At 48.2% G+C, this 16800-nt stretch overlaps 1 pseudogene across 1 annotated transcript in view; it reads left to right on the forward strand.

Moving 5' to 3' along the window:
* The window catches only part of LOC308469886 (major histocompatibility complex class I-related gene protein-like), a 79762-nt pseudogene extending 63730 nt beyond the window's left edge, over nt 1-16032 (forward strand). The window contains exon 8 of the transcript XR_013991600.1: nt 14842-16032. The product of XR_013991600.1 is annotated as a major histocompatibility complex class I-related gene protein-like (transcript). The remainder of the gene's footprint in view (nt 1-14841) is intronic.
* Nucleotides 16033-16800: the final 768 nt, after the last annotated feature.

Genomic DNA, 16800 nt, shown 5'->3' on the forward strand with positions numbered 1-16800 from the left:
TCAAGCGGGCTTCTTCCTCCTTGAGGGTGAAGTTGTCCAAAGTGCATTCAAGACAATTTTCACAGGGTATGATGGGTCCTCAAGGACCACTTCTTTCTATATGAACCTACCCGGACCCTGAGCTCATCTTCTGAGGCCCTCCTTCCTGTGCCTTCTTCTCTAGAGGTCCAGAGGGCGGAGGGTGGCAGCAATGCGAGAACAGGGCCTTCTCTGCAGTGGCTCCCCGTCTGGAAGGCTCTCCCCTGGGAAGTTAGCCTGGCACCTTCATTATACACCTTTTGACTAAATCAGGCAAAAACAATCCCTTTTAACCAGGCCTTTGATTGATTTGATTGACATCCTTTTAAAAGTATGGGGTTTTGGGGGGGTATTGGCTTTTTTATTATTGAATATTTTGTGGTTTTATATTTTGATTTTGTTCTCTGAAGCGCCCTGAGACCTCCGGGTATAGGGCAGTATTTTCTTTAATGTCTTAATCGGCATCTATTTTGGTGAGCTTTCGAAGAAGAAGATAGGGCGGTATATAAATTCAACAAATAATAATATTATACGTCCCATTTCTGCTACCTGAGGCAAAACAGGAATAGCCCCCTCTTCCCCTTTTAGCACTGTGCCCCTTTACCTTCCACCAGGAAAATGCCCCATCTCTTGCTGAACTCGACTCAGCTTTTCCCTCAGAGGGGGATGTTCTGGTGGGGGCAGAAGCCCCAGGTATGATGCTGAAAGCCTGTGATCAGCTCCCTCCCTCCCCAAGTCTTTGTGAGCTGTTTCTGTGGGTCTTGGATAATCTCTAGGCAGAGAATGGGACAGGTGTTGGAAGGGAGGGGCTCATCTTTACGCCCAAATCTGTGAGGCCTTTCTTGGTACTGACAGAGTCATCTTTTAAAATTGAGTTTATATCCCCACCTTCCTCCCAAAGGAGCCCAGGGTGGGAATTAAGGGGCTGCAGCTGTCTTGGGGGGCCCTCTCTGTGGGGCTCATCCTGTACCCTAGAGAAGATTACGAGGACCATGTAGCCTTGGCTCTTTCCTCATGCACAAGGGAGGCACACAGCCCCCTTAGTACACATTCACTGTGACTTGGGAAGAGGGTTAAGGAGTGTGGGGAGTGAGCAGAAACAGCAAAATCTGCTGATGGACGTCAACAAAAGTTAATTGCTTCTGGTGGGGATCTGCTGTGGAGAATCATTAGGCCCCCTGGTGGCCAGAGCTCTGTCCCCCTTCCTGTGTTCGATCTTGTGAAGGGGCAAGTGTGGGGAAAGGGAATGTGGGGCCACATGTTGAGACCTGACCCCAAAGTTGCATTTGCCCTCCTGCCCCTGATATCCCTGGGGGGCCTTCTTTCTCAAGTGGGGAACCTGCTCTGTGGGTGGCAGCTCAGACCATTGAAAGATTGCAACATTGAACCATTTTAAGTACCAATTCTCAAAATGGGATCCAGGAAGGATCTCGGAAATTGCAGGCCAATTAACTTTACATCTCCCTGGAAAACTGGTGGAAAGTGCAGGAAACTGGAATGCATTTAACTTGAAGGACTTCAGCTGTATGGTGGAACCACACCAATTATATATGCAGAAGGCAGAGAGCTCTTTTTGTGCAAGGTTGTCTCAGTACCAAAAGAGCTTTGGAGCTCTCTGCCTTGCATAAGAGACTCTGGCAGGTTCTCACAGGATCTTGTGGGGCTCTCCTGAGTTCCCAGGAGATCTTTCCAAAGCCTCCCAGAGCCCAGGAAACAAGATCCAGGTCAGACCTGTTCAGTGCATGGCTCCAGAAGGTCAGATTGTGGGGCGGCTCCAAGGGAGTGGCTTTTCTAGGCCTGTTTCTGCATATATGAGCCATTCCAGTCAGGGCAGACAACTCTGAGCTAAATGAACCAGTGTTCTGACCCAGGAGGAGGCAGCTTCCTGGTCTCCCAATATGTGGATTTTGCTTCGTCTGGTCTCCCCTCCATCCACTTCCCAGTCCTGAGCCTGCTTAGCTTCCGTTCGGTGCCTGCATCCTGAGCCTTCAGACCATGTTGTGGGAGCTCTCATCAGCTTGGCGCTTGCAAGTGGGGGGCAATTCCTGCCCCCTTGGCAAAAGGGGAGGGGCTGGCCTCTCTCTCCCTCACACGGAGCCTCAGCAGAGACATGCAGAGATTTAGTGATGCCTGGCAGAGCTTTTTCTCCCCCTCTGCTCCATGGGCTATTGTTGTTGTTACTTGTATTTATATCCTCTCCCCTTTTCAACTCTCTGATTCTTAGGCTTCCTCTGCTCTGCCTCCTCTGTGTTTAAGGGCAGGTCTACAAACTCCCCCAAACCCTGCTGAACTTTGGATCTCCTAATTTAGGGCTGCTGCCTGCAATACAGCAGGACTAGGCTGCTGCCTTCATCTGCAGGACCCCTAACTCTCTGCCCCCTTTTCTCTTCCTTTCCAGGCTCCACTTCTCACTCCCTGCGCTACTTCTACACAGCCGTGTCTGAGCCTGGCCAGGGGCTGCCCCAGTTCATCGCTGTGGGGTACGTGGATGACCAGCAAATTGATCAGTACGACAGTGACAGCAAGGAGGATCTGCCTCGTGTCCCCTGGATAAGGAAAGTGGAAAAGGAGGATCCTCAGTACTGGAAAACAGAGACTGAGAAAAGACAGGGCTCTGAGCTGTGGTTCAGGGTGAGTCTGCAGAATCTGCGGAATCGCTACAACCAGAGCGGAGGTGAGTGGAAGGCAGGAGAGGCACAAAGTCACACCTCCCCCCCCCCCATAACGTTTCCTCCAAGGGCCAGAATTGCAGGGAAGGGGCTGCTGGGAGGAAAGGAAATGGAGGGTGGGGGTCTCCACCAGGGCAGAGGCATCTCCCCTTCCCTTAATGAAGGTCTTAATGGGGGCTGGGATGGTGTGGGGTGGGGAGGACAGAGAACAAGACTTGGAGGGGAGAGACCCCCCCCCCAGTATGACCCTCTCTGGTCCTGCACATCCTACCAGGGAAATGTCTCCATTGCCTGCCCTTCCTTCCATGCTAGGCTTGGCTTAGACCTTCTGAGGTGGAAATGTGTCTAGTTCATTTTCCTCTGGATCCTGAGGCTGAGACAAGCAAGCCTTGAGTTCTGGTCCTGCTTAAGGAGAAGCCAGCTGCCCAGACAGAGGTGCTGATTGGCTGACCCTTCTGACCATCACAAGCCCCTCCCACTCCCCGGCACAGTGTTGAAAGAGAAGCCTTTTTAAGGAACTTGAACGGACTGGCTTCTGGGGGTGAAAGTGGCAACTACATGGTTAAAACCATAAGCACACTTCATTGCATTAAAATTTCTAAACAGATTTGTAAGAAATATTAAAATTATTGGTAAATATAGTTTAAAACAACAGGCAAAAACAATTAAAACATTTTTGGAAATGAAGATTAAGAGGAAAAAAGATTTAAACATTGACATCTATGTGTTTGGTTAGGCTTGCCTAAACATAAATCTTTTTAGCAGGCACCAAAAATCAGATTTCATGGGCCTCTGATCTCGCAGCCAAGCTGTTCTTATGTTCTGTAATGGCTTAACTAACCCTAAGGCCAGTTCAAGCAGTTCAGTCCTAAGGTGTCTGGAAGAGCTTACTTCCTAAGAATGACATTTACGATTGATGCTTTAAGATACTCCCAGTTTTTTCTCTGCATAATTTTCAGCATAAATAAAATAGAATTCTATAATAGTTCAAAAAATCATAGGCTCGTAGAGTCGGAAGGGAACCCAGGGGTCATCTAGTCCAACCCCCTGCAGTGCAGGAATCTCAGCTAAAGCATCCATGACAGTTGACCACTCAGGCTCTGCTTAAAAACCTCCAAGGAAGGAGATTCCACCACTTCCCAAGGGAGCCCTTTCCACCGTTGAGCAGCTCTTACCATTAATATGAATGGAGGGCAGGGACAGAGGGAACGGACCCAAAGATTCCTGTTTCCTGGAACAAACACGTCTAGTCTCCATGCAGCTGAAGCCACTATTCCATGTTGCAGGGACCCAAGTGGCAAGCGATAATGTCCGCACAGAACGGGGGTGGGGAACCTGTGGCTGTGGGCCAGTCTTGGCCTGCCAGGGGGTAGGATTTGCCCCATGAGCAGAAGTAAAATCCTGCTCAGTTTGGCAGGACTTCATGTTCCGGATTCAAGAGGGGATTTGCTCCTGAATGAAGGGCTTCCCCTGGAGATGAGAAAGAAGCAGTTTGCCAGCTTCCCCAAGTGCTGAGTGCAAGGCAGGCAGCGCCCCTTGTGCTGGAGTTCCCAAGAGGCTGCGCACCTGCTGGGTGCTTGGAAACCCCCTCAAGGGCTTTTGGAAGGTGGGTGAGATGGACGGGTGGGCTATGCTGTGATGTCAGCTTCAGCCTCCTGCCCCAGGGGGATTGGCCCAGGGGGACAATCCTGATCAGGATCTGGCCCTGAAGCCAAAGAGATTCCCCACCTGGGACACAGAATAACAGAGGTGGAAGGAGCCTTGCCAAAGGGGTCAGCCTGAGTGTGTCCAGAGCCCTCTGGGGCCTTCGTTGGCCTTGTCAGGCTTGCAAGGAAGAAACCCAGGGGGTCAGCTGAGACCAAGCCAGCGCTGCAATGGGCAGGTCTGCTTTTCTTGCCGTGGGATCAGGCCTGGCCTTGCCTTGCAGGCTTCCTCTTGGGCTCCTGGGAATTCTGCTTCTCCCCCTTTTAAAAATGGGGATTGGGCCCCTCCTGAGCCCCTGCACCTATCCATGGAACATGCCCCATAAATGTCACCAAGGGGCGCCTCTCGTTTCCTGATCATTTCTTGCAATTGCTTAGCTCAGAAAATCCCAAACTAATGAGGTGGCCACTTCAAAGGTGCCACGGACAGCCCTGGAAATGTTATCTGATTCTATTTAAAAACAATGTTGAAGGTATAGGTGTATCGGGATTGATCCCACTTAACATCTTGAGGAAACGGGAGGGGAGTGAGCTTCATTTATAAAATGAGGGAGAAAGCAATTTATGCTGAAGAAGCAATGAGACAAAGCAACTTCCCTCCAAGCAAAAGCTCCATATCCAGACCAGCTGGTGGGGTTTGTGGTTTGGTTTGTTGTTTTCATAGGTCAACCACAAACCATTGTTTGAGTGCATAAAAAGAACTATATCACCTTGGGACATGGTTGTCTTCTTCTTCTTCTTCTTCTTCTTCTTCTTCTTCTTCTTCTTCAATATGTTGAGTAGTTCTAGAGGGAGGACTCCAAAGTAGCACTGTTACAATAATTCTACTTCCCAGAGGGAGCAATTTCCCTCCCCCCCCCCCCCCGCACACATTTCTGGGGTTTCTCCCAGCCCATCCCTACCCCACCCCCCCAGCTGATTTGTGGGGAAGGAGATGGGGAGAAAGCCCCAGTTGTGCAAGTAAGACTTGGTTTTTAGACTAGCTGTGTTAGCTGAATCCAGCCCAGGAAAGCAGGATTTCTGTTGAGAGAGGCTTCTGTAATGCAAGACATTCTATACCCAAACTCAATCCAGCTGTAAGCCAAAGGCTCCTGAGATGAAAGGGGAAGCCTAAATCAGAAGTGAGAGCAACCTGTTATCCTCTGGGACAGCCTCTCCTCCGTTGCTGAGCTCCCTCAGGCTACCAAAGAGCAACAGAACTCTGTGCATGGCCAGGAGCAACCATTGCCATTTCCCATCCTGTCTTGGGGTGCCGGACGTAGCTTCTCTCCATGGTTTTGTTGTGGGAAATCAAAATGGCTGTCTGCTGTCCCTGCTGGCTGGCCTAGAGGAGACAGGGCTGGGGTCCTCAGCACCCGTGGGCCCTGCCAGGGGGGTCTGGGGTCTCAGCGGGTGCCGGGTGATGCCACCTGCCAAGTGAAAACACCACATCAATGCTTCAGATACTGGAATTGAAGAGCAGATTTAAAAGTCACGAGCATTAGCATATATAAGAACATCTCACAGTTATGTGGTCTGAATGAGAGCAGAATAATGTATATTTCCATTTCAACCAGTTGTGACTGAAGTAACAGAGGTCAAAATTTATCCATGGCACCTCTTTCCACAGCAATAAATGGGATGTATTGAATCTTTGAGCTGCCTTCCAATAAAGTCAGTTGATTCGACTCCCATTTGACTCCCGGAACCATTCGAAAACCAAGGCGCGGCTTCCTGCACTCAATCGGAAGCTGTGTTGGAAGTTTGGCTTCCAAAGAACGTTTGCAAACCAGAACACTTACTTCTGGGTTTGCGGTGTTCAGGAGCCAAGCCGTTTGACATCCAAGGTACCACTGTGTTCGTTGAAGAAGGATTTATTAGGTGGACATGGACTGGCTAATGAAAACCAGCTCTTCTTTTATTATCAATTGACTGAAGGTTTTATTAAAGTATTTATAATATATACTTTCCATAAAAGTGTATCAAGATAGTATACAACCTAGAAAGTTATAATAAAATCAGGAAAAATCCATAAAATGTACATAAAACATCAGCAAACACTATTTATTTATTTATTTATTTATTTAAATGTTGTTGTTGTTGTTTTGAAGATTTGGTGGTCGCCCCCTGGGGTGGGCAGGGGGATGCAGGGACCCGCCATCTTTGACAAGGGCAACCTGGCTTCTGCTGAGAAGGGGGGCCATTTTGAAGTGGGGCAAACCCCCCTTGTGGCTATGAGGAAACTTCTTTTTCCGAAGGCCCTTCCATGACTTTCCTCCTTTTAGGGAAAAGGTCCTTGATATTGAGAAGCTGGGGGGAGAGAGATGGAGGGGAAGAGGAGACCTTCTCTCTTGAAAGGGCCCCCAATGTGTGGGTGCCCCCCTTCCATGTTGCCCCTTTCCTCTTTCTGGGGGGGGGGACGGGGGGGCAAGATCCAGGGAGCAGAGCTGGGGGGAAAGAGGGACAGACTGTGACCTCTGACCCTGCAAGGGATGCTCCCCACCCCTCCCCCGCCTCCAGGGAGTTGGGAGAATCCACTAGGAATTGGGGGGGGGGAGAGGCGATGAGAGAGGGGGGGCAATTAAAGGGGGGCTTCATAGGCTCAGGATTGTAGTGTTTGCCTCAGTGAGCCTTCAAAAAGATACAATGCTGGTTGATTTTTCTCCCCTCTGGCTGCTGCCTCTTCCCTGAGTCTGAGGGAAATAAATCCTTTTTCCTGGGCTCCTTTGCTGATGGGGGAGGGGCTGCTCTGACCCCCCTTGACCTCCTGGGCCTCTTCTGGTCCTTCCAGGGATCCACACCCTTCAGTGGATGTACGGCTGTGAGCTGAGGTCAGACGGGCGCAAAGGAGGAGGGCATTTGCAGTACAGCTATGACGGGAGAGACTTCATCGCCTTCGACAAGGAGACCCGCACCTGGACGGCAGCCCAGACGGAGGCCGAAGTGAGCAAGAGGAAGTTGGATCCTGACTTGGCCGGGAACCAGTACAATAAGCACTACCTGGAGGAGATTTGCATTGAGTGGCTGCAGAGATACGTGGAGTACGGGAAGGAGACTCTGCTGAGGACAGGTGAGAGGGGGAGCAGGGGGAGGGGAGGGGGGCTCAGTGGGGCAGTTTCCCTACAAGCTCCCCTCCCCCCCTTAACAATCTTCCTTTCTGGACCAAACAGCAAACACTTTTCTTGGTGGGGGAGGCAGAAATAAATTTGGTTCCCTGGGAGGAGAAAGGGGGTCTCTTCAGAGTATGATGTGGGGGGGGGGAGATGCTTAAAAAGAGCCCCCCCATGCCCCTTTTGCTAGAATAAGGGATGGCAAAAGACAAATGGGGGAGGGGGCACAAAGAAACAGCAGGGAAGGGGCCAGGAAAGCAGAATGCGTTTTAAATTTAGTAAAAAAATAAAATTGAAATGGACAGATTTGAGGCGGGATACAGAAAAACATTCGGCCTTTACACTTGGGTAGGAGAAAGTGGGGCAGATTGATGCAGAAAAATTATGTCTCACCTTTTATGTACCAAAATGAGTCAAATAATTTTAAAAATTGCTTTATGCATGGCATAACTAATCAATATTATAACAGCAATCAAAAGAACCATTAAAGTTAGAAGATAATAAGAATAGAATGACTTGAGTAAAAAATGGGTTTTGTATCATTCTGCCCCAACTACGGAGCACTTTGATACAAAGTGTAAATTGTATGAGAATGGTAATTATTTACAAAAATTTAATGAAAAAACAATTTTTATTGTGAGAGATCATAATCAGCCCTTCAATTTGTTACTTAAAAATCTTAAATTATGCATCAAAACTAAGTGTTTCACACATATCATAGACTTTATGGCCGGTTTTCTTAACAAAACTTCATAACTTCTATTAATCTTTTCTCAAACACCTATCCATTAAAAAAAACTTTGGAAAAACTTTAAAAAGTATAAGAACTCACATTAAGTAGTCCAAAAATAGTAATTTAAACAAAATGCTTATAAAAAATAAGATATTTCCTTCACGTTTAGCTTCTATTAATGTGCAATAGAAGCTAAACGTTAAGGAAATATCTTATTTTTTCTAAGCATTTTGTTTAAATTACTATTTTTGGACTACCTAATGTGTACATTCTATATCCACTGAAGTCAAAAGAAAAAGTATAAAGAGATGATGTTCGAGATGTGCCCTTTGAAAAATTTGGTTTTGGCAAAACAGCATCCTTGAAATCAATGCTTGCCTTATCTTCTACAATGGGGAAGACAAACACAAGATCCTGGATATTTCCTGAGATATGACACTTGATAATCGCTCATATATTATATTTAGAAATGACTTTGGCCACATAGTAAACAACAGTTTTTTTTCTTTTCAAATTTCATGAGTAGGAAATAAGTTTAATAATAATAATAATAATAATAATAATTTTTATTTATACCCCGCCCTCCCCAGCCAAGGCCGGGCTCAGAGCAGCTTACAAGCAATAATAAAAACAAAATGAATGATTACAACTTAAAAACAAAAATAAAATACAACATTAAAATAATGGAACATTAAAATGTAGCCTCATCGCAGGAGGAGAAGGAAAAGAAAAAAGAGAGGGAGGGAGGGAATCAAATTGGCTCCAAGCCAAAGGCTAGGTGGAACAACTCTGTCTTACAGGCCCTGCGGAAAGAAATCAGATCCTGCAGGGCCCTGGTCTCATGAGGCAGAGCGTTCCACCAGGCTCCGGAGCCAGAGCTGAAAAGGCCCTGGCTCTGGTTGAAGCCAATCTAACTTCCTTAGGGCCCGGGACCACTAGGGTGTTGCTATTTATGGACCTTGAGGCTCTCCGTGGGGCATACCGGGAGAGGCGGTCCCGTAGGTACGAGGGTCCTAGGCCGTGAAGGGCTTTAAAGGTCAAAAGCAGCACCTTAAATCTGACCCTGTACTCCACCGGGAGCCAGTGCAGTTTGAAAAGCACTGGGTGAATATGCTCCCATGGCAGAGACCCGTGAGGAGCCTCGCTGCAGCATTCTGCACCCGCTGGAGTTTCTGGGACAGCTTCAAGGGCAGCCCCGCGTAGAGTTTAGAGATTTCATGTAAACTTGTATATTGGGGCACTATTGTACACTAGCGGGGCACTTTTATACATATCAATGTGCCCTGTGTCTTAGTGTATCAAAGTGCCCCAGTGGACATTTTCAGAAAACTAACAATAAAACCACTGAACTTATATAAAAATAATATGTAATCCTGATTACTAAGTGGGATAATTTACCTTTGGTATTTTAAAATCTTAACTAGACAACGAAAAACAGCATGCATTGGAACACTTTTACATTTCACGTGATTATTTAGTTGGCCGCGCTAAAAACACACCTACTCTCGTCAAACGCCAATGGCGAACTGGCGGGCAGCGCGGTCGCAACTGTCATACTCACACTTGTATAGACACGTTTTAGTGATGTCACAACACGAATAACGTTTCTCAATATTGAAATATTGTTGGTGTATCAATGTGCCCCACCTCCCCCTATATACTTATGGGGAAAGTCTTTGAAACTAAATTAATTAACCTTTTTTAAAATAGAAAATGTGTGGGGAGCCCATGAAGTATGGATGCAGCCCCCTCACTAAGTCTGTAGGTTAGCCACTTGTGGCCTAGAAGCAGAGAACCTGCACATAGTGAAAGAGTATGGGAATTCCCTCTTCTACCTTCTTATATTTTTCATTTGTGAGGAATTTTACTTTTTTCCATGGGGAACATTCAGAAATGTCATCTTCCCCAACCCCGTGCCTTCAAATGGTACAGTCCACTCTTCCGCCTTCAGGAATCTGGCACAGGGGCCAGTCACATGATCAAGTGTTTTGACTGGCTTTCTTCCTGTCTCTCTCTATTAGCTTTGCTGATATTAACGTTAATTAAAAATGAAATAATTCTAGCACCCTCCCTTTTTGAGGAATGACACATACGTATTAGCCGTGCTTAGAGAGATCTGAGCAAATTCATCTATGGGGGCCTCGTGATAATTCACCCCAAAAACACTGAGCATATTTGTTGAGGTTGAGGATTTCACCCCAAAAGCCACATGGAAGTGTTTTCAAGGGTGACAACAAGGGCAGGCGGGAGAACTAGAAAGGAGCTCTGTCTTCCCCAGGGCTGTTGGCATTGTTCAATAACTATGGAGCTGAAAAGTCCCGGAGAACAGAGAGCAGCGAGTCCAGCATTTCTTCCCCCTCAAGAGAGAAACCAGGATCAGTCTGAGCTGCCCTCAGTTCATGACTTGCAACTTCGAAGGATCTGAATGCATCCCACCATTGGGGACCTGGTGAAATTTGCCCCCTCAGCCTAGAGGCAGCTTCCTGGGACAATCTTGGAACCACAAGTTGTCATGTTTGAGTAGTGTTAGAGCTTTGCAAGATGACAAATTAATTTAATTTGTACCAATCCTCCCTCCCAAAGGAGTCTGCTTTGGTAAACATCTAAAAATAGTTCCAGCATAGACACTGACTGGGGAAGATGCCAAGGCAGCTTGAGGAAATCCCATTTATTTGCAGTTATTTTTAATTTCTGCAGGTGTGAGATTCTGACTAGGTTGCCCCTTGGGTCCCTGCTCCTCTCCTCTTAAAAAATACAGGATTCCTTCTGTTGTGGATGTCTCTCTGTTAACCCCAATGCGGCCCTTTTTGCAGAGGCTCCGGTGGTGAAGGTGACCAGGAAGGCAGACTATGACGGCCTGGAGACCCTCGTTTGCCAAGTCCACGGCTTCTACCCCAAGGAGATTGATGCCAACTGGGTGAAGGACGGGGAGGTCTGGCAGGAGGGCACCCTCCGAGGATTGGTCGCCCCCAACTCGGACGGGACCTACTATCTCTTGCTCAGCGTCCAGATCGACCCCGAGGAGAGGGAGCGCTTCCGGTGCCGCGTGGATCACGACAGCCTGGAGAAGCCTCTGGACGTGGCCTGGGAGAAGGAGCCTGATGAGAGACAGACAGACACAGGCAGGAGGGGGAGGGGTGGGCTCTGGGAGGGGGATTTCCACCCAACTCCTCCCTTCAGCAGCAGCACAGCTCAGAGGGGGAACCCCACATGGATCCTGTCTGTGTCTCTGAAGGGAAGCAGCTGAATTGGAATCTGTAGATTTCAGCAGAGATGCAGCCTTTTCTGGCAAGTGTCTCATAGGCCTTAAACTCAAATTGGATGTCGTAGGTAAAAACTGGCTGCCACCTTTTTGACTTTAAGCCCAAGCTGTTGTCATGCCACAGAATGTGGGCAGACGTGTTATTTCTTCAAAATAATACGACCTCCTCCACATGGCTGACTTACTCACACTCTCTGTGACTGAAAAAGCGGCAACGGACTTAAAAGAGGGAGCCCGGGACTGACTGTCCTTCACAGTGATAAAGATTCTCACTCGCTCCTCCTCACACCCGTGCCCAGCTAGAAAAACTGATACTCATCTCCACTTCGCCCAAACACCCGCACACCGCTGGGAAGGGCAAGCAGGAATTTTAATAACAATGCTTGTCTCACAGACACCGCCAGGAAAGCTGCGCCTGCAGGAACCAAAGCAGAATGTCTAAGAGCAAGACTCCCTTTTCCCTCGCAGGAGCGCATGCAGGCACACACAACCCCACCAACACACCCACCTCTCCTTCTCACAGGCAGGCTAGTGAGGATTATGGGAGCGGCCCTTGAGCCAAAGACTCCCACAGGCAGGGCAGAGGGGACCAGGGCTCACTCACTACGGACTTCAGAGATTCCACCCAAACAAAAAAAACTGGCCATTTTGCCTCATTTAAAAATTTTGTCTGGACAGACATTTTAAGTCTGGAAAAGGACTGGACATATGGCAACCCTAAACAAGATGCTTTTTTCTAAATGTTTGTGCCTTCCCTGAAGGCCTGTAATGCTGGGCCCTGGGAGGGTCTCAGAGGGGAGGGAATCCCTTCCTCTCAGGGTCAGGACAGAGAAGGCGGAAGAGCCTGAACAGGAGGAGACCTGCTTTTAAGTCTGGAGTCTGTGATGAGTGTGCCTGTCAACTGTCTTCCTTAAATGAATTGGTTATTTTGAAGACCTCTGATCCTTTACTCTGGTGGGGAGAAGGACCATTGTATTGGGGCCACTACAGAGAAGACCTTGGCCTGTTAGGAGGGAGAAAGAGGGCCTGCTTTGCACACATAAAATCCTCCCGGGCTCATAGCTCAGCACCTCCACTCAAATCTCCTGCTTGAGGCCTTGGGGAGCTCCTGCCACCAGTCTGAATAAAAATGTCTCTTGCCTCCTTTTAGGTAACCTGGGGCTCATTGTGGGAGCCGTCGTGGCTGCTATCCTGCTGGTCTCTGGGATCTCTGGGATCATCATCTTCATCATCCGCAGTAAGTAAACCCTGGACATGTTTTCTGCCTCTCCTGTGTCCTTCTGTCCTGGCCTCCAACTGGGAATGTGCTGGTGGAGCTTCCTGGAAACTGTCGCTGGCATCCCTACAGAGACCCCTCCCCATAAAACACCCTTTGAACATGAATCAAAAGTCCTGTTGGCCATTACTTTGTGCTCACTCTGTGCTCAGGAAGTTCACTTCCCACCTGATGTTTTAATTCATCCTAAGCCTTCAGTCCTGTGCACACTTACCAGGGAGCCTTCCTTACAAATCATTAGGTGCCAGGCAAAATCCTTTCTCTCTAACCAGGCCTTTGGCCTTTTAAATGTGTTTGTGGGAGCAGAGTTACTGGTTTGTTTTTCCTTATGTATTTTGTGCTCTCATTTCGGATTTTTATGTTGTGAACCGCCCTGCTATCTTCAATAAATGAATAAATAAATATTGATCTGGGAGGACGCTGTATTGAACTGAATAGGATTTTCCTCTGAGTAGGCTTGCCTAGAATTGCACTGTTAAAGTTCATTATCTCTTCTCCCCACCCTCTCTGGGCAAATTTAGGGGTCTGCTGGGAGTGAAATAATAATCTGAAAAGGAATGAGTGAAGGGACTGGATAATGTTTCCTTCCAGCCTCTTGGAATTTGTCCACTGCCTGGCTTTCATGTTGATTTTGTTATTTAATTTCCTTATTTTTTTCTACTTCTTTGTAACATGAGTTCCTTGAGAAGCTCCCCTTCTGGGCTCCCCTTCCTTGGAGGTGTGTGGAAGAGACAAGAGAAGCATGTGCTGGGAAGGTTTCAGCATCTGAGAGCCAGATTGTCGAAATGGATTTGAGTGGCCTCTGGAGGTCCCTTCCAGCTCTGACCTTCTGCTTTTGTCTTCACAGGGAAACGGAGCGAGAAAGCAGCCTACGAAAAAACCCCAAGTGAGTGACTCCTCCCCTTTCTCTCTCTGACATATTTCCCCCCAAAATGGAGCAGGAACACATTACAAACAGACCAAACCAAACCTGGTGGTGGCCTGGTCCTTAAGCCCAAGACCCTGATGGAAAGCTTCAGCCTGTCTGCTCAGCCTGTCTGTGGACAGCAAGGGGTCCCTCAGGGCCAGGAAAAGGCTGCAGAGAGACTGTCGGCTGAGGGAGGGGCTCCAAGAAGGAGCAGGAGGAAGAGTCGAGGGTGCGGGAGAGAGGGATCTCTGGGGGTGTAATCTACTAGAACCTGAAGCTAAAGATTTGGTTGGTTAGCTCTAGTCTGTGGGTGTTAGGAACCCACCATTGCTCTCCCCCACTCCTTCTGCCTTTCTGCCCAGATCGCATCCACCCCCGCTCTAGTCCCCTGCTGCCTCCATGCCAGGCTGTGCCCATCTCTTTGCCCTCCAGCACCTGCTTCTCCCTCAAGTGCTGTCCTTGAGCCCCCTTGCCTCTGGGCTGCCTGTCCCTGAACTCTTCTTAGGCCCCTCCCCAGATTGAGCCTGATTTGGGATGGGGTTGGAAGGAGGGAGGAGAAGGGCTGGGGGGATGGGATCTCGCTCCCCAGGATCCTGACTCCTGTGCTTCCTCCCTTTTGCAGCAAATGACCAGGGGTCCGACAGCTCCACCAAGGGTAAGTGGGGGTGCAGGTGCGGGCAAAGGAGGTCTGCGGAACATCCTCAAATGGGGAAAAGCTCCTGTTACCCCCCTTGGGGTTTCCAAGTGTGACATAATCTGGAGTGTCCATTGAGCTGAAAATCGCTCTTGTGACTCATTCTGTCTCTTCATCTGAGCTCCACAGAGGATCCCCTCCATCTGGCAAATGGGTTCTCCCCAGGATCTCAATAAGAGGGGTCATATTTTGGGTTCTGGAAGAGATTTTTCCTTCTGGTAGGACTGCTTTGTGTCCTTCCGGTATTCCCCCAAAGTGTGCAGCTTTGCTCACTTGCTTGAGCTGCCCTCTGCAGGCATTTGCTCTGCAGGCCCATTTTGGTGACACTACTAGCATATCTTAGGTCTGATCTGACATGATGAGGGATGGTGGCTTTCCTTGGGAGGCTGGACTAGATGTCCTTTGGGTTCCCACGAGCTCTGTAATGCTGATGCCCCCACACCATGATGTTGGCTTAATTTTGAAACACTCCTGTTCTTTATTTCTGCAGTTTCATACCAGCCCAGTGTGTGAGATGAGACCAGAAGGAGCCTGCCCAAGTTTTGCTGTGATTTGCAGAGGCTCAGATCCCCTCCCGTCCTTAAATGCTGTTTAGGATGTTTCTTAATCCTGGCTCTCACCCATCTATTCTGACTACAGCTGTAACTTGAATTTGAGAATAATCATGTTTTTCTGATGGATTTTGGCTGATTGTGCTTCGCAGCTGATTTTCAGAAATGTGCTTGTGTTAATCAAAAATGTGCCAGATGTACGCAACTAAAAGCTTTAAAAAGGGATGAGGAGATTGAGCATTACTTGCAGTGATTTTGATGGTTTTTCTTGGTTCTTTGTTGCTGTGTTTTCCTCTACAATCCCTTCCCCAGCAGAGAATGAGGCGCTCCAGGGGGCATTCAGACCTTCCTCATGGCAATGGCAGCTGCTGAGGCAGTTTCCTCCAGACCCTCTTTCTGTCCCGATACCTTCAAGGCTCCAGTTCTGCAGCCTGGTTCATGGAGCTCCACGTCCAGGACAACCAGCTGCTGTTCTCTGGGGCTCCACCCTGGGCTTCCCATGATGCCCTGGGGCAGTGAGTTGAGAAATAGGCTGGAGGGGGAGGAAGAAGCAGTTGAAGGGGGAAATGGAGAAGCAGGGAACTGAGAGGAGGTAGAGAGGCTGAGGGGATGGGGTGTAGTGGCTCTCCTACAGGAGATGAGAGGGACTGGTCCTGCTGACAGCCAAGGAGGAAGCCAGCAAGGAGAAGAGGCAGGTGAGGAACTGCATGGCCACAGTTTGATCTGAAATAAGGAGCCCCATATTTTTGGCTGCAGTTCATGAGACTTCTAGCCTGGTCCCCACAGTCTTCTAGGAGGGGTGACCCATTGAGAGTCAGACCACATGGACTCTTGAAAGTAAACTGGTTTTGTTGCCTTCAATTTGCCTAATTTTTATCTCGCCCATTCTTGCTTTTCCACCTGTGGCCCTTGAGGAACATACTCTGCCCATTCTGCAATTCCCACCGTCTTCCTTCCCTTCTCATAGGCTGGCATTCCTTAAGGAGACACTTTTCAAGAAATAAGAATGCATAACTCTTTTAGGCCTCAATGGATTTGCTGCACCTTGCTTTGAAGACACTGGATGTAATTGTTGTTATTCCTTTTGCAATATTTGTTGGACTGAAATAAACAAGGGTGCCCCCCTCTTTCTTCTTTAGTGGTTCTTTCCTTCTTATCACATGAGTTCCAGAGATCTCAAAGTTCCTAAGAATATTCAGAGTTTGTAGCCTCTGGCAGGGAGGTGCCAATAATTGTTCTTCCATTGCAAAGTGGCTGAAGAGCAACTCCAAAGCGAGATGGGGACATAATCCGTGGCTTTGCAGGGGTGGGCTTAAGTTACATGAGGCCACCTTGTTGCTGAAGCCAAGAGGGTGTGAAGTCTGGTCAGTGCCTGGCTGGGGACCACCTGGATGCTGCCTTTGGTTCCAGGATGGAAGAAAGGAGGGTTGGGAATATTATAAAAGAAATGTGTAGATATCTGATCTGGGGCAGAGTGTGGTGGGAGATGACCAAGGCGGGGTTGCCCCAAAAGTCCACAATCTGAGGAGGAAGTTCTCCCACTGAAATGAAAAGAAGGTGCCCAAAATATGTAATTTTTATCCCACTCTTCCTCCCAAAGGAGCTCGGCAGCAAACATCAAAATGTTAAAGCAATACCATTTAAAAGATTTAAAATTAAAATAAGCTAATTAAAAACCACCTAAAATCATTTTAAAACAGTTGGAACATGCTAGTTGCTGTCATGCCTACACTCGAGTAGGACACTGGCAGAGACACATGCCCGACTGGCATGTTCTCTCCCTGCTAATCATTCGTTCAGGAGCTTCATAAGCTTTCTTCAGCCCGAACATCACAGCAACCGATGCCAACCAACACCAGCACACTTAGGGATCCGCAGAGTTTGGGCATCATGTGCGT

This window comes from Podarcis pityusensis (genome assembly GCF_964106645.2).
Source record: "Podarcis pityusensis genome assembly, chromosome: 2".
NCBI classification, from domain to species: domain Eukaryota; kingdom Metazoa; phylum Chordata; class Lepidosauria; order Squamata; family Lacertidae; genus Podarcis; species Podarcis pityusensis.